A 22,980-nucleotide genomic window follows, 5' to 3' on the forward strand; every position below is an offset into this window, starting at 1 on the left:
TTAACTCACTAGCTCCCTGTGAATAATCCAAAGTCTACAGACTTAAAACAGGAATGAACCTTGGCTAGTTTTTCATGTCTAGGCCTTATCTGTTGCAAAATTGGTGTCACACTTATGACCCATAAGGTTTCGAAAATATTCACCATGGCTACTTTTCTTCAATTATATTTATTGATATTGATATGGTCATTGAAAGATATTATACTGTAAGTACTGGGGCTGGAAGCAGGGCCTTTGGATACACAGCAAGTGCTGCAGTGCATACCAAGCTTCATCTGCATGCGGCTAGAAACAAACCAAAAGCTAAAAGATATAACACTTGAACTATTTTCTTTATTTTGATAGTAAAACAATTAGTGCTACATTTCTTTGCAAATTGGTTATTAAACATTCACACATGCACATAACGTGTTTGGGTCAAATCCACCCCATCCCACGCTGTCTTCTCTATTCTCAATATCTTTTATCTCACAAGCACCCACTCACCCACCTATTGATTTATATTTTCCATTGATCCTTCCGCTCTCTTTCAATAATTCTACTTCACAATTTTTTTGGTCATAGAGGAAATACTTTTTTATTCAAATGTATTTTATACAATATATTTACATTATAGATTTCCCTCCCAACACCTCCCATGCTCCCCATTTCCCCACCCACCCAAATCCACACCAATTCACTCATTCTTACATGAGAGTAAAAACAGACATCTAAAATAAGGAGGAGGAGAAGGAGATACAAACAAGGAAAGTTGACAGGAGCCTGATATAGCTTTTTCTGTGAGGCCTGACTAATACAGAGAGGATGCTCCAAGTCAATCAAAGGACTGAAAACAGGAAACACGATGGAGGAGTTCTTGAAAGGACTGAAGGAGCTGAAGGGGTTTCCAACCCCATAGGATGAACAAGGGTTTACCCTCCCCCAACCCAGAGACCCCAAAGACTAAACTATCAAACAAAGAGTATACATGGAGAAAACCATGGCTCTAGCCGCATATGTAGCAGAGGACTGCCCTGTCAGGCATCAATGGGAGGAGAGGCCCTTGGTCCTGTGAAGGCTCGATGCCCCCATCTAGGGGAAAACTAGGGCAGTGGGGCAGGAGTGGGTTGGTGGGTGGGTGAGCACCATTAGAGAGAGAATCAGGGGTAAAGAGAATTGGATAGGGGGTTTCTGGAGGGTAAACTTGGGAAAGGGCATAACATTTGAAATGTAAATAAATAAAATAACCAATTAAGAAAAAACAAGCAAAGCAGAATAGGAAAAAAATATAGCTAAAGAAAAATTACATACAGATACTGAGACATATATTTAGACGTGGAGAAAATTTAAAAAATACAATCAGAAACCATAATATATAGTGTAAAAAAAAAGTACCCAGACAATGCATCGTGAGTCACAAAACCCTCCAAAAATGCCATTGAGTTCATCATGTGTTGGCCATCTGGGCCATGGAGCCCCTGTTCTTAAGGGTGGTTTATATGTCCAGCGAGACTCCATTGGAGAAAACTGGTTTTTCCTTTGACAGAGTTTATCAACTGGAGAAAGCTTCTGGGTTATGAATATAGAATTGTGTCCAGTTCTCCTCTCAGTGCTGTCAGCCCATGTGGCTTAGACCTGTGCAGGTCCTGTGCCTGCTGCCTCAGTCTCTGTGAGTTCATATGTACATCGGTCCTCTTGTGTCCAGAAGGCCTAGTTTCCTCCATGTCTTCCATTGCAATTGGCTGTCTTACACTGCTTCCACCTCCTCTTCCATAGGGTTCCCTGAGCCCTGAAGGGAGGGATTTGATGGAGACATCTCAGTTAGGTCTGAGTGTTCCAAGGTTACAGGGAATACTCTTAGAAATTGGCTATTCAGGCAAATGAGTCAGTTACTAATCTAATTAGTTTCAAGGTGCCAAACATAGAAGCAGCCACCACCATCTTTGGCATTGATAAGAGACCAAAGAGAAAAGGAGGTTTGAAAATATGATATAGCACTCTCACCGGTCTCACCTCAACTTTCTCCATTGTTCAGGTGTATATTAGGTTTCCAAACCAAAATAAACACTGTATCTCTGCTGATAGTGATTGAATAACCAAATATTCATATATTGGTATTCATAATCAGTAATTCAAGTACTACCTTTTTAAATCACTAGCCAAAAAACTAGCATTCGTAGATACTACTTTATTTCTTTAACTTTGTGTTATGGAGGATAGAAACCAGGGCCTCACACATCCAAGTCAAGGGCTTTTCCACTGAATTATCAACTGCTCTTGTCCAAGTTACTCTGAATTGGTTTCAATATTTTTAATTTTTCTTGATAGGTTGTCTTCCTTTGTAACATTTACATAATTGAATAACGATTAACTGTTGATATTTACATTTGTTCATTGACTCTAATTTTAATATATAGACTTGTAACAATAAAAGCAAAGCCTGTCAAGACCAAACTCAATGTCACAAATGCTTGTATCTTATCACCAATTCGGTACAGGACTATCACGAACAGAGGCAGTCATTCAAGTTCCCTTTGCTTTGGATATCCAAGACATCTGGTATTTATTGTGTATAAATTATAGGTAGTGGTAACTAGGTTAGTGCCAACAGTGTTATCCTGAGCACATCAAATCTGTACGTGGAATAGCCTCAAAAATTTATACTGTAATTATTACTCACGGTTGTAGCTGTGACGCAAGCAACCTTAGAGCTTAGGATGGGACAGGATCCCCCATTGACATTAAGTTGGTCTTTCTGAAAGGGACAGAAGAGACAAGAAAAAAATGAGATGCTGTTCACTGCTCCTTTTACCTACAAATTATTTAGTCATATTTACTTTCTCTTCAGAAAGAGAATAGCACTGAATTTTTTACTAAGTCAAGATAAAATCATTGATCATTAAGTCCATAGGCCATGTCATCAGACAAAGGGAAAATATTGGAACTACAATATTTCCAATGTGTAGCAGTAATTTCCTCCGTACTTATTCTATACTTTTAATAGCAGCATAATTCTTCATTATTTATGTGGGGGTTTTTTTGTGAATATATTAACATTAACCACAAGGATATGATGTGGCTTCTGTTCTCACATCTGTGTGGAGGACCACTTCTATGGGACAGGGTGGACTTCAGATGTCCAGAACTGTAAACATGCTGGTTTGCATTGATACAAGACAGTCTATTTCCATTCGTTTCTACATTTGTTGATTAATTAATCTGCCATTTTCCTAATGACATTTAGGTAACTATGAATCACAGAGTTAAGAAAGAGGTCTTTAAGTGATCCACAGCACCTTTCACTACTTAGGTAAAATCTCTGGTTTTTTTTTTTTTTCTTTGTTGTTCTAATTTTGCAAGCATTAATTAGTGAGAATAATGATGGATGGTCATGGTTATTTCTCAGTCAGCCATAGTTGGTTTTGATCGATTCTATGTGATACTTTTACCAATTGATTAAGCCTTTAAAACCTCCCAAATTAAGTCAAGGGATTTGACTATACTCACATCAGTCTCTGTGTTCTCAGGAACCAGAATATGAATATCTCCAGGAAAGCATCTATGCTGACAGTACAAAGAAGAAAAATTATATTACAGCCATTTATTCTTTCATTCCCCCTTCTATTTTATTACTTACTTGGCCAGGAACTAAATTCTCTTAGTTTAGTTTATTTGAGAAAACAATAATAAATACTCAAGCCCTGAACAAGCAAGGACTGGTCCTTACTTTCAATAACTGCATTATCTTTAGCTAGTAATACCATTGAGGAATTCATTTCTCTTGTTGTTATTGTTTGTTTAATATTATTGTATATTTTTTGCCTATTTATTTGTAAACACACAGGCTTATTACCATCTCTCAATTCTCATGCTGAACTTTGCTGACCTACTGTATCTTGATTTATATATTTGTATAACGATGCTTCCACTGACTGATTCACAAGGCAAAATTGAAAATTCAAAAACTTGAAACGTAACATACTTGAGCACACCTCAGAGGAATGTCTAGAATCAGAGCTTGCACACTAGAAGCCTTGAAGGTATGGAACTCAGACTTCCAGACCTGTTGTCATGATCCACGGCTCACACCCAACGAGATGTCATCACTGATCCAACCTCGGCCTCTAGTTTCTCTGATGAACTTTTATTATTATTTATTAGCTGATTATTCATTCACTAATGAAAATTACATAATTATGAATCATGAAAATCATATCCTTTGCCTGAGGTTATGATGTCTGCCTAAATTAATCTTAATTTTAATAATGTTAATTAGCCAACGAAGCATTTCATGGCCACATGACACTTCTCACTGAACTTTGGATCATATGCAATGCCTTTATAAAACAGAGGAAAGTAGTAAAACTAAGAACTTTGACTCACGTTGGTGACTATATGCTCCTGACACATACGAGGGACCATGAACCTGATGACCAGTGAGGAAGGCATCTGTTCTGAGAGTACAAAACAGCACAGGTTATGAAGAGGTGCTAATAGGACCTCTCATTTTATTAGTCATTCAAGAAAGGCCAACTCCCTAAGAGCTCAGTGGTAAATTTGGAAGCGTTAGCCTCATGCTATGTCTGGACATTTTCTTTAACATTATTTGTGTATTACACACACACACACACACACACACACACACATTATGATTTCTAATTTTCTGTTTTATGGGTTTTCTGTATCTGTATTTGTATCTCTGTATGGATGTGCTTCGGGTACTTAATATTTCTTTTTCTGTGTGTGTTCATTTTGTTCTATTTTAGTTTGTTTTGTTGTTGTTTGCTTCTTAGTTTTCTAAAGAGACAGAGAAAGAAGGGATGACATTAGGTGAGTGTGAAGGACGGGAGGATCTGAGAGATGAAGGAGGAGAAACCTTGATCAGGCTATATTGTATGAATACGGTATAATTGCAATTTTAAAAAGAAAGGATCCAAGGTCAAAGGTAAAAATAGAAAAGGTAACTGGTTTGTGATCTGAATGTATTACACCACTATGGATTCTTTTTTTTCCCCCAGAAAAAGCCAGGTCATGAATACAATTCTACTAAGAACACTGAATATAATTTTAATTTAGTGGAGGCATTCTCACATCTCATGTTGGGAGGTCTATTGTGTTGGCGATATATATAATATATAATATATATATATATATTATATATATCACCATATATATATATCACTCTTTCTGTATATTATGATCATAAAACTCCCTCCAATATATATTTATTGTTATTTTATCAAATTGTAGAAGTTGACTACTCTTAGCAACTGCTTCCTCAATTTCTTGATGTGTACTAATCAGCTGTGATACTGAAATAATTATGAATCACAAAAATACAAAATAAGATTTTTAGTTTAATTTGGGGAACTACACGTCATTAGCCCTGTGGTAAATTTCATTCCTTACACCATATTAAAACAAAAATTTCTTAAAAATTTTCCTGCACCCAGATGCCATGATCGGGGAAAGAAAGCTGTTTCAGATGACAAGAAAACTCTCCACAATACTATAAACAAGCAAGGCAGACAAAACAAAACAAGAACAACAACAACAAAACAAGACTATACTCACTCCGTGCTCACCCGAAGAATACAGAATGGGGAAAATCCATTCTGAGAGTTAAATGTGGAAGAGAATATTGGCATTCTGTTAATTTATCCATATATTTTCAGGCTTAAAATTACCCCTCTTCTCATCACTCAGCTAAGTATATAATAACCTAGGCTGAGTCTTTTTTTCAGAAAGCAAATAGTGAAGGCTCCAACCTTACCAAAAACATTGCCTGCAATTTGAGCTCATGTGTCATGGCATCCAGAGTCATCAAGTGTGAAGGTGCTACGGCTTGGGAGGTATTTTTAGTATGTAGTATGTCTTGATTAGATAAAGACTTACAAATTTATTGATTGATATTTTATCTAATTGTAAAAGTAGAGTGCTCTTAGCATTTGCCACTAAGAGGGTGGGCACATTCAAGATATTTTAAGATGTGGACCTCAGACTTCCGGATGTGATCATGATTCAAGACTCAGACAGCATCAGATGTCATCATAGATCCAACATCAGCCCACCTCTTCTCTATTAATTTCTGCATCTGTATTGAGCATTGGTCACTACTACTATTGAAACAATTAAGAGTCACAGAAATGTAATAAGGATATTGCCATGTTGGTTACCTATTTTGTTATTAACTCTGAATTTGACAAAATACTATTAAACACTATTTGGCAGTGACTGCTCATCTTAAATGATAAGCCGTCTTTATCAACACAGGACCAGCATGTTTATTTGTTTGTTTGTTTGTTTGTTTGTTTTTTGAGACAGGGTTTCTCTTTGTAGTCCTGGCTGCCATGGAACTCACTCTGTAGACCAGGCTGGCCTCGAACTCAGAAATCCGCCTGCCTCTGCCTCCCAAGTGCTGGGATTAAAGGCGTGCGCCACCACTGCCCGGCAGGACCAGCATTTTTGAGCACCCCAAATCAACACAAGGACACTGACTATACTCACACTGTGTATACATAATAAGCCTGAAGTGCTGGTGACAGCACAGGAGCAATGGAGAGTGTGCAAATCCCATAGAGGGCATCCATCCTGAGAGTACAAAGCAGACGAGATTATAAGGGTTGGAATTATGTTTACTCATCAATAAGTTCTGTCTACTTCTCTAGATTCTTTCTTCCTAGCCCTCAACTAAGTCTGTTTGATACTTCTACATGTTCTTGGCGAAAATTATGGCCATGCTTCTGATACACAAAGAACATTATAGCTTATAAGACATGCTGAATAATGCTATCAGAATACATTTGACTTTCGTTTGGTATATATTAGCATTACTCTTTCTATGAAGTTAGTCCTTAATTAATAAAAGCTTTGCCAAATTCACTTTTATTTATATTTTTATTAAATTGTAGAAGGAGACTATAATACATGTCTGCTGTCTGGGTCATGAGTATAAGCTACATATTATGTGGCAAACTCAGACTTCTACCAATAGTAGTCATAATAAATAAAAAATCAGACCTCTCCCTCTCTATTAATTACTAAATATTTATTGAGGAATAGATTTCCAGTACTATTTAAATAATTAAGATTAATCAAAAAATGCATGAATAGAATTCTTAGATTAGTTCAGACCTTTACATAATCTTCTGCCTTTTTTTAGTATTTCTTTAATTATAGGTTTTTAATTTGGCTAAATGCTGTTAAATAGTTTATTTCACCCAAATGCCGTATTTACTCTTTGGACAAAGTTGATCTTCCAGATTAAAAAGCCAGGTTTTATTAATAAGATAAAAGGTCCTTAGAAGTAACCCAAAACGATATTGGCTTGGATATTGGCTATATTAAGAAGATGTCTATCTTAGTCAGAAAACTCCCAACCAACAACGCATGAATTGGGTTGGGAGTACATTCTAGGAGAACAAATCAGAAGAGGCCACAAAAGATGGACGTGCTTTCTCCCTGTTTACCTTTTCTTATCTATCACTCATCTAAGTATACGATACACTATTATGCCTCATCTTTGAGAAAATAAATGGCCATTCTCAAACCATGACAAGACTGTCACCATTGATTTTAGTTGATGTGCCATCCAATGTCAGCGAGTACGAATGTGACACTCTGTTTGGTCTGTATTAGTATGACTGTTGCTGTAGAAGGATGTCTTGATTGGAAAGCAACTTAACTATTTACTTTGTTAATATTTTATCTTTTTGTAAAACTAGACTGTTCCTAACATCTGTCACTAAGGTCATGAGGATATTAGATCTTTTATGATGTGAATCTCAGACTTCCAGACATGTACTCATGATCCACGACTCATACGCCACCCATTGTCATCACAGATCCAACATCAGACCTCTTTGTCTCTATTACTATCTTTATATTGTTATGAAGTGAACGATCAAACATACTATTAACATGATCATGAATCACGAAAATATCTAAGGAAAATATAACTGACTATATGACCAAGAGCTATAGCATCTTTTATCCTGCAGTATTTACTTATATGTTGCATATATGGCAAAAATGTTGTTAGACATTCTATTTCACACAGATGCTTTACTTACCACTCGGATAAGGTGGTACTTCAACAGTAGTGTGTGTAGTCTTTCAAAGTACCCACAACCAAGGTGTGAACACTGACTACACAACTACGTCTATCTTAGGACTACAACGACCAGAGCTGGAATCTCGCAACCAAGGAAGAGAATATATACATCAGCTTAGGGGTATCCGTTCTAAGTACAAACAAAAGAGAACATAAATATTCACTTTGTAAATTACCTCTCTCCTTAATACTTCTCTCTGGATACAATACTCTACTCTTCACTGACCCAAATTCATCTCTATCCTTCTCTATTGAATTATGAATGCTTGCTGATCTCACTAGTGTCTCTACAATGATACTGAATGGCAAGACCTAAGGACACGGTCCTTGAGTGTACTCTGAAGGCCGTTGGGATCATTTGCCAGGATGGGAATATCTGCGCTCTACGTGCCTGGTCTGGGAAATATTGCTAAACACTGGGTTTCATCCAACTGCTATATTAATCCTTGGAGCATGGTTGCTCTTCTCAGATACTAAGTGGACTTTATTTTATATGCACAGACATTAAAAAAAAAAAACAACATGAAGCAACAAAATAATATTGGATACACTCACCTGCTATCTACAAAGAATCTAGAGTTGACCATGACAATTATGACCAAGAGAGAATTTCTAAATCAACTTGGAGGGAATCCATCCTGAGAGTGTAAAGCAGAAGAGATAATAAAAAGATTTTTACTCTGATCACTCACTCATCCATGACTTCTAACTGCCTGTCTTGAAACATACTAATATGGGTTCATTTTGAGAAAACAAATAAATACCCCTAGCTCTGAGCATAAACATTGTTCTTAACTAGGGTTCATCTGGCACCCTCAGTCATACTTTGGTGTATATCTTAATGCCTTTCCTATGAAGTACTATTGTAATTAAAGTATATGCTACAAATTCATATTTGGGTTTTAAACTAATTATAAAAATAGACTAGCATTCCTGACTGCTACTACGGTTTGAGGTATTATGCTAACTATTAAGATGTGGAACTCAGACTCCCAGGACTATAGTCATGATCCATGAATCATACGGCTACCACTGGTCATCATTGATCCAACATCAGCCCTCCTCTTTTCTATAAATTTCTATGTGTTTTTTTTTTTTTGAGTAATTACACACACTACTGAGATGATTACGAAACACAAAACTCTTAACAGCAAGATCTTTGCGTGTAATTTAGATCTCTAAAGTGTCTTTCATCCCACTGCGTATTTCTTATTTATATACACTTAGTTTGGCAAAAGTAACTTGTTAAATATTGTAGTTAAAATACTGGCCACATTTACCATTTTGCCAAGATTGCTCTACCATATTATAGTGACATAAAACAAGGCACAAACACTGATAATACTCACACAGTGTCTATGCACGAACACAAAGGCTAGATCACGAGGTTGATTTTCAGGTGAGACTTTATGAAGTCAGCTTGCAGGATGGCCATTCTTAAAGTAGAGACAAAAGAGGTTACATTCTGATATCTCCTCCATGCATTCTACCTTCTTTTCTTCATTTCATCTTATCGATTACCTACATGGCCAACATTTTGTCACGTTTTCTTCTTGAGAAAACAAGTGGCCATTGCTACTATAATGTTTATCATATGTATATGTATATGCATATGCATATGTATAGTCTTCTTGTGGACTACATTTTGCTTGGAAAATGACTTACTGATACATTTTTTTTTACATTTATCTAATTACAAAAGTAGACTATTCCTTATATATGTCACTAAGATCATAGTATTCACTAGATATTTTATGATGTGGACCTCAGACTCAGATTTCTCGTCACCGTCCATGACTCAAAAACCATTCCTTGTTTAGTCATCATGAATCCAACATCATCTCTCCTCTTCTCTACTAATTTATGTAAATTTATTGAGTAATTGATCACTTTTACTTTTACTTTTACTAACAACTGAGATCCTTGAGTGTATGTTAAAAGTCTACAGGATCTTTTGCAGTGAGGACTATCTCTCATTGTACGCTCTTAATTTGGTAAAATTTAATTAAACATTGTTTAATATACCTGCTATATTAACCCTTGGGCTACATCTGCTCTTGCAAAAAAAAATCAATCAATAAATAAAAATCTAACAAAAAACACAAAACTATTACTCACACTATGCCAATCCTGCAGACACAAACAGGGAATCTCAAACTTCAAGACTAAGGAAGAATATGTCAATCAGCTTGGAGTATACATTCTGAGAGTAAAAAGCAAAAAAAAAAAAAATATATGAAAAGATAAAGATTCTGTTTACTTGTCGATGCATTCTGCCTGCCTCTCTGGCTCATTCTTCGTCTTCTTCCTAACTTAGCCGTCATTACTCTATGACCTGCTCTTCATTACAGATAAAATGGCCATGGCTCTCATGTGAGCAAGAACATTCCTCACTCATGGGGAATCCTCAGTCATCATATCTGAATGAAATACTAATTAGTATATATGTTTAACATCATTTATATGGAATTATGTCTTATTAGAATTTATCTGTATTTTATCTACGTGTGATAGTATGCACTACATATATTACGATATATTACGATGTGAACCTCAGACTCCCAGACTTGTAGTCATAATCCATGACTCATACAGCACCCACAGTCATCATTGATCCAACATCAGCCCTCTTCTTGTCTACATTTTTTTGTGCAACTGATGCTAAGTACTACTGAGATAACTGTGACTCACACACAAAAGAAAACTAAGGACAAGATACTTCAATATGCTTCAGAGTTCCTCAGTTTCTTTTTCAATTATAAAGCCTTTGCAATATTTATCCTTAATTTGACACAATTTTACGGTGGTTCAAAGACATGTCACACACAGCATTTGCATGGCTGCTCTTCCTGCTCTTCCTGTTGTTCCTGCCTGCATCAATATAGTAAATGTCAACACGAAGCAACAACAGAAGATGGCCTGTACTTACACTGTGTCTATATTACAATCTGAAACAGTTTATTATGGGGCTCATGATCAAACGATAGCGTGAACATCATCTTGGTGGCAGAATGCATTCTGAGAATATAAAAGCAGAAGAGAAAAGAAAATGAACACTTTCTGCCTTTATTCACACACTCTGTGTGCTTGCCTCACTATCTCTTTTTATCAAATATCTATGTGCATATGACACTATTAAAAGTTCTAATAAAAATAAAAACACAGGGTTAGGGGAAAAATAAAAACACTAGACACAGTTCTGATGATACACAGAAGGTTCTTAAAATTTTACTTCATGTGGACTCCTCGGGAATCTTATCTTCATGAACTACTGTGTTTTTTAATATATTGATAGTAATTACTGGGGAGTTCTTTTCTCAAACATTTACTTTATTTTGATTTCACCTGTTTGAGTATTGGTATCTGCATGTATGTATTGTGACATTGTTATGTGGTTCCTTCAAAGAACAGATGGTGGTTACAGGCAACAGTAAGCTGCCATATTGACAAACCTTAGGTAGTTACCCACCTTGGGTCTTACACAAGAACAGAATGTTCTTCTATTTACTGTGCTATATCTCTAGCCTCTGGAATTATTTAGTTAGAAAGTACCTTACCAATTTACTTCTGTTAATGTTTTTGTTTAATTATAGATTAGATATTTTATACCATGGACCTTAGATATGCAGACCATAACTCACATGCCACCCATTGTAAACACTGATCAAATATCAGCTCTCATCTACTCTATTAATTTCAACATATATACATATATTTTGGAATGTATCAATGACATAAAAATTAATCTTTATGTTCTGGACACATAGAACTTGAAACCATAAAATCACGCAAACAACCTTTTGGAAATGTCCCTTTGTAGATATATTGTGGAATATTTGGATATATTTTGGAGTGCATCTAGGAGATAAGTGCTTGCTAGGATCTGGTGTGTGTTCAGAGTTCTTAGAAGAAGTTAAAGGGCTAGAGAGATGGATCAGCAGATAAGAGCACTGTCTGCTCTTCCAGAGGTCCTGAGTTCAATTCCCAGCAACCACATGGTGGCTCATAGCCATCTGTAATGGGATCAGATGGCCTCTTCTGGTGTGTCTGAAGACAGCAACAGTATACTCATGAACATAAAATGAATATATAAATATTTTTTTTAAAAAAAGCTAAGAAAATTATGAAGAACAAGCAGGGTTCTTCCAAGGTCTCTGCTTCAGTAGCTACCTCCAGGTTTATCAGTTGAATTATCAGTTTATTGGTTGAATTGTTCCCTGACTTTATTTAATGATGGATAGGCTATAAGATTTGAAATAGTTGTTTTTCTAAACTAGCAGTTGGACATGATACCAATCAAAGCAATAAATACTCTACGTATTTTGTGCATATATGTAGAAGTTGTCATATATTTATTTTCCTGTCAACAAATAAGAACACTGAACTTACTTTGGGGTCATTTGTGCAATGACTCCTTCAGGTACAAAAATATAGTACAATAGATTAACACAAACATTTATCTAGCACCTGTAGCTAGAACCCCAAGCACAAACCCAAGGCTTTAAGACATAAACCTCATAAGAACACACCTTGACTCATATGCAACAGAAATTATCTATCCATCATAAGCCCTACAAATTTAACTTAATCTTTATATTTATTTATTGAAGTTCTTATTATTTTGTACTAATTAGAAAAACATGATTTTTTTATAAAAGCATATAACTGCTACTCTTAAATAGGCTTTAGAGCTATCTAAAGCCTATTTATGAGTATTTAAATACTCATAAATATTTAAATATGAGTATTTGCTCATTCCATGTACCATCATATCCATCCTAATTTTACAAATATTAATAAAATCTGTCACATGCTACACCTGCCATTAAACGCGGGTGTCATTTTTGAGTTATGTGGAATTCATTTGACAATAAGGAGAAGTGTTCATAGTAAGACAAGCACATGTACTGTATTTATACAGCCTACTGTGGTCTCAAGAAAGGAGGCTAGTCATGTATCACATGACTAGGAAATAAAGGTAACTCAGCTTGAGAATAACACATACAGAAGACAAACATTAGGCACATAATTATATTCTTTTCAATGACAATTATATTGTCCTTTTGTATGTTTTTCAATCTCATTTATGTGAAAGCATGGTACTTTCCTCTGTGGAAAATAAATACGAGAACTGGACTGCCAATGTAAGAATTTGATGACCATTTTTAAACTACACACAGATCTGGTCTACTTATTTAAAATGGACTTCTAAATTTTGATGTGTGTATTGTTAATATATGCCATGAAATTATTTTTGCAAGTTGAGATTGCTATGCCCTATTTTATTTCTTGTAATTTAGCCTAGTTATAAAAACAAAATGAAATATGAAGCTCAAGATAACATAATAGGCCACTGCTGATCTCTAGCCCACAGCTGCAGACTACAGGTGTTCTGGTGTGGACATAAGTCTCCCAAACTTATAGTCATGATCAATGAATCATACAACATCACTAGTTATCACTGACACAACACTGTTCCTCTCCTCCCATAATTTCTGTATTTGTCTTGTACAACTTGGAATAGTTACATAAATCTTCATCACAAAATCCTAATTATTGAAGGTATCCAACAGATCTCATGCCATCCTGCCTCTCTTTCTTTCTTAATTTTGAAAATCCAGAAGAGTGTTCCTGGTCATGTTGATTGACCACATGGTCTCAATAGGTCTGATAGGAGCCTATGCATGACTTTATAAATACAGGAGTGTCTTATCAAAGCTACTCAAAACAAGAGCATATATTTGGCTTTCACTTACATCACTTGTTGAGCTCCATCCACGTGGTGACAGGTCAACCATGGACCTCCCAGGCAGGAAATCATGTGTCAGCACTCATCCAGGGAGTACAAAACAGCAGAGATAATAAAAAGATTGATACCTGTCCATTTATTGTTTACATTTCACCTTTCACTGTTTAAGAGTCAAATTGTTGTGATAGATTTCTTAAGAAATCAAGTTAAAAAAAAAAAAAAGAAAGAAAAGAAATTTGATAATTTTGAAAATCAAGGCCTTGACCGTCAAAAAGACTTAGGCCATGAATTTTAAATGATTTATGTGCATGTAGATTTATGTCTTGATTCAATGATCCACTCTGAAATGATGAGAGTGAATCGCTAATGTTTAATGTGTGCTGCAACACGCCTGACTAGCAACCACTCCATGAGAGGGTCACATGTGGCATGTTACGCTGTGGACCTCAGATCTCTGCAACTTCAGTCATCGTCTGTGACTTATAATCCCGAAACCTTGTCATCATTGGCCCGTGTTATACTATATTCTAGTCCAATAATGAATGCATCCAATTGTCAACAAAATGACAAAGTATGGTTGCATTTTCTTGGACAGAATGACTGGCATCCTTGTCTCAGTACATTGTATACTCTATAATAACATAGAGCATACCACTGATCAAAAGAAGACAGTATAATTTGGAATATTACTCACGTAGGACTTGTGAGCACAGACCCATGTTTAAAGCAGACTGGAGCCATTGGTTCTGTGGGATGAATACAGAGGATCATAACTACCTCATGGCCTTGCATGACTAAGCTTTGTGTACCTATTAATGTAGATACATATGAAACATGAAACTATGATAATAGCAATGTATTTCGTATTATCAAAATTAAGTCTTTGGATCTGCTTCATCTCACTGTGTGGTGCTTTTACCCCCGATTTTATAATAAAGCTTCAAAAGCCAACAATTTCAACATTAAACTACAACTGATCAATATTGATAGTTGTTTATTTTCCCTATATCTAATGACCTATTATTGACCTCAGAGGGATAGGTAAAACATGATCAATCCATAAGGTATTTATGGACTGAAATAATAAATTATGTAAACAACTAAGGTGTCTTGCTGTACAATATACATTGACATTGGCCAACCCCCTTTTCATTTATTTACATATTTAATTACTGACTAACTGATCAATGCCTCACAGCAATTCAAGTCCATTTACGCAAAATCAAGTCACAAATATCTTATTATTAGAAATGAGATTTCAAAAACTGACAAACCTCAGTCTAGTTGTCCTGTGTCCCCATTAGAAACTCTTCGAACCTGTACCATTGGATACTGAGTGAGTCCCTTCTGGGGGAAAAAAAAACAGGTTATGAGAATGCAACTACTGTCTAGAGACATTTAAGTCTTACTAAATACACAGAGACATTAGGCTGAACTTGTATATTGGACAGGTCTTACGAAGATGGTGGAAGATAAAACAACCATCACTTAAAAATTATTTATGTTGCATACTTCACAATAAAAACCTTTGCAAATTCAACTTAAATGTGAGTGTGTCTGTATGTGTGTACATGTGTATGTGTGTGTATCTGGGTGTAGATTCAAGTTCATTTGCATCTGTCTGCATGGAGGCCAGATATCAACTTCATGTTTTTATCAGGAGCCATCAACCTTGTGTTTTTGAAAGTCTTTCAGCTTGTTACGTAAACTAAGATGACTGACCACCATGTCCCAAGGACCCACCTGTCTGACATAGCACACATAGGTCTAAGCAGGTGCCAGTGAAAATAGAAATTAGTATATGGAACTGTCTGGTTACATATGGGATTATTTGTCCCTGCAATTTGAATTAATAAATAAATGTAGCCACCATTGCACAAAACGTGAGGGGTTTTGTTTATTGGCCTTCTCTGGAGAGTTATGTTGGACTTCATTAGCCATCCACTTGTCTCATAGGAAAAGGTGCTTAGTGGACTGCACTCTGCCTTCATTAACTGAAATGATAATGTGCTTTTTCTATATTTATGGAAAGTGCCATTACTACTATCAATTCACAGATATTGTACAATATTAATAACAGATTATATCATACATATAAAAGCTAACCGATTATGCTACTAAATATGTTTGAGAGCTGTCCAAGGGAACATTGGTGACTCAGTGTGTTATCAGATTAATTTTCTTCTTAAGGATATTAATGAAGCATGTCCAGGACATGTTGTATCTGTCATTAATCGTGGGTGTAACTCTTGAGTAATTCATAATTCATTTATCAATAAGCAGAAACAGTAAGAACACAAGAACATGAACTACACTTACATAGCCTACTGCACACGCAAGACCCTAGGTTAGACATGGACTCCGTGATCCAAACACATAGGTGACGCAGCTTGGAAAGACACAGAGATGAAAGAACACAGTATAACTATAATAAGGTTCTATGCAATTATGCCCCTTGTACTACTCCTTTTTTATTTTACCCATCTAGTTATATGAAACTGTGATTATATTCTTCTCAACAAAATAAACAGGAGACCTGGTTCTCATTCTAACAAGAATATGGGCCGCCATTTTAAAGCGCATACAAAATCCTCAGATAACGGATTACAGCTCTGGACATTTATTATTAGTAAATTTCTGAACTTTGGTATTTATACTGTTAGTATTATAACTTAACATTATTTCCATAATTAGAGAATGCTTTGCCCCCTTTCATTTAGAGAATAAATAAAATAAAGGCATGTGAACCTAAGAATTGTAACACACTGTGCTACACTCAATATTTATATCTCGACTCTACACTACACGAGTTTGGGTGTGGACCTCAGACTCCCAGACCTGTAGTCACGATCCCCGGATCATACATCATGAGTGGTCATCATTGATCCAACACTGTCCTTTTCTTTCTCTCACACTTTCTACTTTTATTAACAACTATATGTGTCACTTAAAATATTTACATAACTCTGTATCATAACTCTTACCACACGATCACAGTGTATTAAAGTTATTCAACAGATCGTAGGTCACTCTTACTCTCTGTCTTATCTCTTAATTTTGGAAATCCTCAACAGGGCATTCATGGTCATGTAGAGTTGACCACTCAGATCGTGTTGAGTTAACCTGATTGGAGCCTATGCCTGCCTTTGATAAGACAGGAGCATCTGAGGATGACCACCCAACCCAAGACTAGACCGTTGACTCCACTTACATCAGTTTACAAGCTTGTTACACATGGGGATAGGGCAGCAGGGACTTCCCAGCCAGGAAACAATGTTAGGCAGCATCCAGGGAGAATGAAACAGCAAAAAAATAAAAAGATTACTATTTTAACAATTATTTCTACATTTCTCCTTTCATTATTTGTTATTTAAAATTCAAATTGTTATGAAAGTTTCTTAAGAAATCAAATAAAATTTCAGATGAAGGCCTGGACCCTCACTAGAGCTTAACCCATTAATTACATCAGATGAGGCAACTCGCATAAAGGTTATATTCATCTTTATACCAATGATTTCTTAAGAGACTTTCAGATTTTCTGCATGGATCAGTAGCATTTGTGGTCAAATATTTATTTTCATAATTAATCGATGCCTCTATTGATTTATCTGCAGGTGCATTTGTGTTTATATCGTGATTCATTGATCACGATCTAAGAGTGCCTGAATCGAGTGCACACTGCATGTGTCTAACTGTTATCCTCTTTTCAAGAGAGGCACTTGAGACATCTTATGGTATGAACCTCAGAATCAAGGGTGTTGTCATCGTCCATGACTTATAATATAGACAAGGTCATCATTGGTCCATATTTGCCTTTTTCTTCTATCATAATATATGCATGTGAAATATCTATGAAGAAGATCAGCCTAAGAACAATTTTATCTTGTTCTTCAGGATAATGCAATCCCTTGCTGGGATGCAATCAATGAGCAAACGATCAAAATAATTTTGAATATTACTCACATGTCTTTGGGTGCCATGTAAATACTGGGCGTAACTGTAGAGCTTGCAAGCAAGGCCCGATGTTTAAAGAAAACTGGCACCACTGGTTCTGAGGGATGAGCACACCAAATGAAAATTTGATGACGTTACTTGTACATGATTTATAAAACTTTTTGTGAAGATGTTTGTAATTCTGTGGTAATAGCTCTATATTGTCATTTAATAAAATTTATGTCTTTGGGTCTGGTTTATTTGAGTGTGTGATGATTTATTAGAAAAACTTTGCAAAACAAGTTTAAGAAATTAAGAATGTCTTCTTTTCTCCCTGCTGATATTAGAAGAGAGACACCCACAGTGAACTGGGAAGTCACCAGTTGTGAACACAGACTCCAGCATTGAGGACTCAGAAAGATAAACATCCATTCTTTCATGACCTGAGAACAATGGGCACTTGTAGATGCATTCTGAGGACAGACCATTATAAAAATAAAAATTAATACTTTAGTGTACAGATGGACATATAGGAGTCTCAGTCTAAACTCAGCTTTTTATAGCCAAAAAAAAAAAAAAATCTCACATTATTATAGGTTAACAAAACTTGATGGGTGTAAACAATAAGCTCACGGTTAAAGCCACTGACTCACTGACACTCCAATAAGTAGTCACGTTCCTACAACAGCAGACAAGACGAAAGTTCATGGGTCTGTCTAGCTAAACAATCCCAGCTTGCCAGAAAAGAACAAAATATTCTGATTACACCTAGGCAGAAGGAAGTAGAGCCAAGCCAAGTATACACAGGTGCCTGTGCAATAGAAATATATTTGGGGGTGTCTGGTTGCATGGGGGATTCTTTGACCCTGAAAAGTCAAGGAAAAGGAACAAAAACTTTATAATATTATAGTGTGTCTAAATAAATAGTCACCATTTTAAAAAAAAAAAAAATGTGAGGGGCTCAGTATATTAGCTTTCTCTAATTTAGGTGGTACTGTAACTATTCACTTGTCTCATAACAAAAGGTCCTGCAGGATGGCTTCATTAATTGAGATAGTAATGTCCTTTTTCTATATGAGATAATGCCATTACAGCTGTTTATCCACAGAAATAGGACAATATATTAATGCCAGATTAACTTATATGTTCAGTCATGGAAAGATTAACACACGTTTCTAACTATTTAAATTAAAGTGAGGGTTAGAACTGAAATACAGTGGGAAGTAGAAGAGAAATCCTAATTGTTCATCTGGGGCATGCTGTCAGCCTAGATTCATGGGTGAGTCCTATTCTCTACAGATTTTATTTAGTTAATAATCATCTTAAATAAATATTTTGTACTTCCCTTAACACACACACACACAGTATATGTCAAAACAACAAACATTTATCCAAATGCTCCTTGCCCTGCAGCATCAGTCTTGATCAATACATTGCTAGAATGTCAAGCTTTATAAATACATTAGTAATGATTCTCATTGCATTAAATACTCAGGTATTTGAAAGAGAAATGACCTATTTTGTTAGTGGTCGCTTACAGGGTTCTTGGTTGATTTATACACTGGTTTAGTGCACAGAAGCCCAAGATTACAGCCCGTGTTATTTCTGATTGGCAGATTAAGCTTATATCCCAAAGAGATAAGAAATGGGATTCCCCCATCCCCACCCCCCCACCCCCCCCCTCCGAAATGGACCTCCGTGAGACAGAGCTTAGTCAAAGTCCTCCATTGAGACACCCCAGGGTTCTCATCATTGATCCACACAAGCAACCTTTGACCTCTTTCTTTTTCTTTCAGAGACAGTTTTGTTTATTGACCCATTCATAGCCTCACTGGGGGCAATAAAATAAATATTCATGAACTGAAAAAAAAAACTAGCCAAGAACAATGCTTTTGGGGCCGAGGTCTCCTTACAGGTTCTTTCTTTTCTCATTGCTTAGCTCTCTCCCAGCTTCTTTTTGCAGGGGGCTTCAGTGAACCATGGATGGATCAATTCACATGCCTGCCTCACAGCCATCACATCTGTTTCTCTTTCCTCTTCCTGTGTGCAGCCTGTTCTGTGAAGAGCTGTCCAACTGCACTTTGCAGGATAATGCAAACCTGATACTAACTGCATCTCTAACACAGTTCCCCAAAGGCTCAGGTAGCTACTGAGTATACGCAATGTGGCCACTGCAACAGAGAAATTGAATTTTACATTTCACTTCACTGTAATTACTTTCTATATAAGCAGCCATGAGTGCACGGTGGCAGCCATATTGGATGTGCGGCCTCAGATTCTTCACTAGATAACTTTTAAGTAAACTTCAGTGCACAAGTAAAATGTTCTGTGAGTAAAATATGCCAAATAGATTCATAACAATTGTTTCATAATTCATTTGTATCATTGTTTTGTAGATGAGCAGATTTAAATAATTCAAGGAACATTACAAGGAAATCAGCCCTCACTGACAGGATTCTTTGATTATTATGGAGTCATAAAGCCTCTTGCCCACAATGGCAATAGCAAACTCCTCATCTCAGAGAGTAATTCAGTCTTCATTCTGTGGTGTCAAATACCAAGTTTTAAAACAATGAGCCATTTAGATTTAGATCAATTTAAACGATATTAGTTTGATTCTAAAATATTCATGAAGTCCACTGCCATTTTCTCATTGACCCAAGAATAGGCCAATGTTTTATTTGTCTAACTATTCATTTGAAAAGATAAAATAAATCAAGTTCAATTCATCACTTAGAGACATGAGTGATCAAGATTATGCCTGCCTATGTATGGGTCTCACCAGGGTGGTAGAAGAATCGCTTTTCCAATTGACTATTTTTGAAAAGAAAAAGAATGCATTTACAGTATACGCCTCAAGAATGGGCAATTGGCACACAAAAAATAAATAAATAATGAATTTTTTAAAAATGAAACCTGAACTTAAAAACAAAATATTCCAGGTGTTTGGTTTTGCTTTTAGTGTGAGGAGGGCCGGGGACCAAGTGTAGTGACTTTGGCCCTGAACTTGGGATCCTACTGCTAACTACACACACCCTCAGTGGGATTCATGATGGCCTGCACCTAGTGCTTTCCATATTGATCAATTTGTATATCTCATACCTTAACAATTTCTCATTAAAAAAAAATTAGTCTCTATGCATGAAATGTGAACATCCCTTGTCCAAATACAAGTTCTAGGTCTCTTTCTTTCTTGGACACAAGAGGCCACTTTTAAAACAGACCTCAGACTCAGACATTCTTCATAGAGTCAGTCATACTAGCCTTGACTTATTCATTGATTCACTAATAATGTAATCAATATCAAGGAATTAAGGAAAGAAGGGTACTTGGAAATACAAATACAGCTTGACAGTGCATATCCCACAGAGCTAAAGCCTGCCCTTTCGTCTGTGAGCTCGACATGGGAAATCTGAATGAATCCAGTTCTGTGCATCCTATCAATTGCTTTCATTCAGACAGCTTCTCTCCCTTAATATCTGTACAAAGATGGCACAATGATGAGAAGATACACTGTTTCATTCATTATATTCTCCCATCAGTGAGAGGACTGTGAAGGCAATCGATTGAGAAGTATCCAAATCTATTAGGAACCAAATCACCTTAAAACATTCTGGAAATGGTTGAAACACACTCCTGAGGAATTTGGTGGGGCTGATGTGGATTCATACTGATTATTAACTCACAAAATATTCTCATCACTATTCAGCTCATGGCTACTAGTGTTTCTCAAGAACCACTCTATAGGCACGACGGTTCCCCTCCCTCAGCAAGGACATAAAGTGTGAACCCCACTTACATCGGCATCTTCCTTCCTTCTCTGGCAGTTAACAGGCAAGATCTTCCCCAGAATGCAATCATGAAGCAACACAGACACACTCATTCTGGGGAGTAAAAGGCAAACATTCAAATGAATTGGTATCATTTAGTTTTAGGGAGGAAACATCAGTTGGGGGTGATCAATTAGCCATAAGCTTTGGTTTGCGTTCCGGTCCGAACACTTGGGAAAGCAGTAACTCCTTACTGTTTATTACCTTATGGGATTTAAGTGAGAATAGCACTTTATATTTATGAGCCTGCATACATTTTACTTTAAATAATGTAATGAACACCACTGAACCCAGCAGTAAGAAGAAGAAAAATAACCCTAATTATTAGGAACATCTGGTGTGTTTGTTACCAACATAGATTAAGAGCTAGGTTGTCTTTTAGGTGGGACTTTGTGCAAAAGAGAAGGTGAGAGATTTACCATATGGTATAATCTCTGTTATGGCCCAAGTTTAACTTTCCTGGGCAGATGCACATGCATGTGGGTTTGTGAGGACAGCCTTTGGTGTCAGTCTTCAGAAGTTAAGTTTCTCACTGTTCTGGAGCTATCCCACCAGCAATCCCTAGACATGCACCCGCCTCTACCCCCCAGCGCCCCAGTACATACCATCACACTCAACTGGCTTGTGTGTTTTTTAAATTTACATGGGCCTCTAGATTTCAAGGTAAGTACCTGACTGACTGAGCGATCTCCTCAGCCCCTGTCAAACTCACTTGCTCACTGATAAGCTTAATTTCTCATAGGGCAATTTTTCTAGCAGAATTTTAAGGTTTACAGCCAGCAAACCAAGCATGGCACACGAATAAGGTGAATCCCTAAATGCACCACGGGAAAGGTCCAGAACATCTCTGCTGTCCTGTGCATTTCAGGAGTGGACAGTTCTAGCGTCCAGTTCTAATGCTCAGTTCATAGACTTCAGGAGATTTGAGTCCCCCATTCTGGGTAAGTCCCATAAGTGCTGCTGTTATACTTGCTACACCATGGCTCAAGAGTAGCAAACTTATTTGCATCTATTTGAATAAAATCACCTAGAATTTATCAATCACATGGTGGAGTATGTGGAAGTCTCCCTGTTGCTCTGTCTGTAAGTGCCCTCCACTCAACCACTAATTACCGAAATGTATCTCCTATCCCTTGACACTTGCCTCAACTTGCCTCCCCTTTCAATGACCACACAGCTAGGCACCTCGATTAGGAATGTCAAAATTATTAACAACCCACACTACATTAAATGCTTTAAAAGTACATGTATACAATAAAGTTTTTCTTTCTCTTTGTTTTATTATAATTTGTTCATTTATATCACGTGCGCATGTACGTGTGTGTGTGTGTGTGTGCGTGCGCGCGCTCGTTCATGTGTGTGTGTGTGTGTATGTG

The 22,980-nt window shown here is 36.5% G+C and overlaps 1 long non-coding RNA gene and 10 other non-coding genes across 48 annotated transcripts in view; all 11 read right to left on the reverse strand.

Annotated features, from left to right (window-relative positions):
- Positions 1-313: 313 nt before the first annotated feature.
- The window catches only part of LOC143436776 (uncharacterized), a 54,316-nt gene continuing 31,649 nt past the window's right edge, over positions 314-22,980 (reverse strand). For 20 of the 38 annotated variants that reach the window (XR_013106596.1, XR_013106584.1, XR_013106582.1 and 17 more), the window contains 16 exons: positions 21,574-21,658; positions 17,805-17,892; positions 17,053-17,096; positions 16,161-16,230; positions 15,116-15,188; positions 13,849-14,587; positions 11,022-11,110; positions 10,211-10,295; positions 9,442-9,528; positions 8,648-8,730; positions 8,052-8,222; positions 6,487-6,570; positions 4,363-4,433; positions 3,487-3,543; positions 2,660-2,734; positions 314-1,768 (listed from right to left, as the gene is read on the reverse strand). This is a non-coding gene — a long non-coding RNA (uncharacterized LOC143436776). The other 18 variants (XR_013106588.1, XR_013106586.1, XR_013106587.1 and 15 more) reach the window with 12 other exon arrangements.
- On the reverse strand, positions 4,022-4,093 carry LOC143437212 (small nucleolar RNA SNORD113/SNORD114 family). The gene has a single exon (XR_013106824.1). It is a non-coding gene; the product is annotated as a small nucleolar RNA SNORD113/SNORD114 family (small nucleolar RNA).
- On the reverse strand, positions 5,969-6,038 carry LOC143437208 (small nucleolar RNA SNORD113/SNORD114 family). Its single transcript, XR_013106820.1, has one exon. It is a non-coding gene; the product is annotated as a small nucleolar RNA SNORD113/SNORD114 family (small nucleolar RNA).
- Positions 7,757-7,828, reverse strand: LOC143437205 (small nucleolar RNA SNORD113/SNORD114 family). The gene has a single exon (XR_013106817.1). It is a non-coding gene; the product is annotated as a small nucleolar RNA SNORD113/SNORD114 family (small nucleolar RNA).
- On the reverse strand, positions 9,070-9,142 carry LOC143437206 (small nucleolar RNA SNORD113/SNORD114 family). Its single transcript, XR_013106818.1, has one exon. It is a non-coding gene; the product is annotated as a small nucleolar RNA SNORD113/SNORD114 family (small nucleolar RNA).
- Positions 9,852-9,926, reverse strand: LOC143437219 (small nucleolar RNA SNORD113/SNORD114 family). Its single transcript, XR_013106830.1, has one exon. It is a non-coding gene; the product is annotated as a small nucleolar RNA SNORD113/SNORD114 family (small nucleolar RNA).
- LOC143437207 (small nucleolar RNA SNORD113/SNORD114 family) lies at positions 10,639-10,710 on the reverse strand. Its single transcript, XR_013106819.1, has one exon. It is a non-coding gene; the product is annotated as a small nucleolar RNA SNORD113/SNORD114 family (small nucleolar RNA).
- On the reverse strand, positions 13,490-13,561 carry LOC143437220 (small nucleolar RNA SNORD113/SNORD114 family). Its single transcript, XR_013106831.1, has one exon. It is a non-coding gene; the product is annotated as a small nucleolar RNA SNORD113/SNORD114 family (small nucleolar RNA).
- LOC143437222 (small nucleolar RNA SNORD113/SNORD114 family) lies at positions 14,281-14,354 on the reverse strand. Its single transcript, XR_013106833.1, has one exon. It is a non-coding gene; the product is annotated as a small nucleolar RNA SNORD113/SNORD114 family (small nucleolar RNA).
- Positions 16,659-16,730, reverse strand: LOC143437211 (small nucleolar RNA SNORD113/SNORD114 family). The gene has a single exon (XR_013106823.1). It is a non-coding gene; the product is annotated as a small nucleolar RNA SNORD113/SNORD114 family (small nucleolar RNA).
- On the reverse strand, positions 17,578-17,647 carry LOC143437221 (small nucleolar RNA SNORD113/SNORD114 family). The gene has a single exon (XR_013106832.1). It is a non-coding gene; the product is annotated as a small nucleolar RNA SNORD113/SNORD114 family (small nucleolar RNA).

Source organism: Arvicanthis niloticus, chromosome 23 (assembly GCF_011762505.2).
Source record: "Arvicanthis niloticus isolate mArvNil1 chromosome 23, mArvNil1.pat.X, whole genome shotgun sequence".
In the NCBI taxonomy this organism is placed as follows: Eukaryota; Metazoa; Chordata; class Mammalia; order Rodentia; family Muridae; genus Arvicanthis; species Arvicanthis niloticus.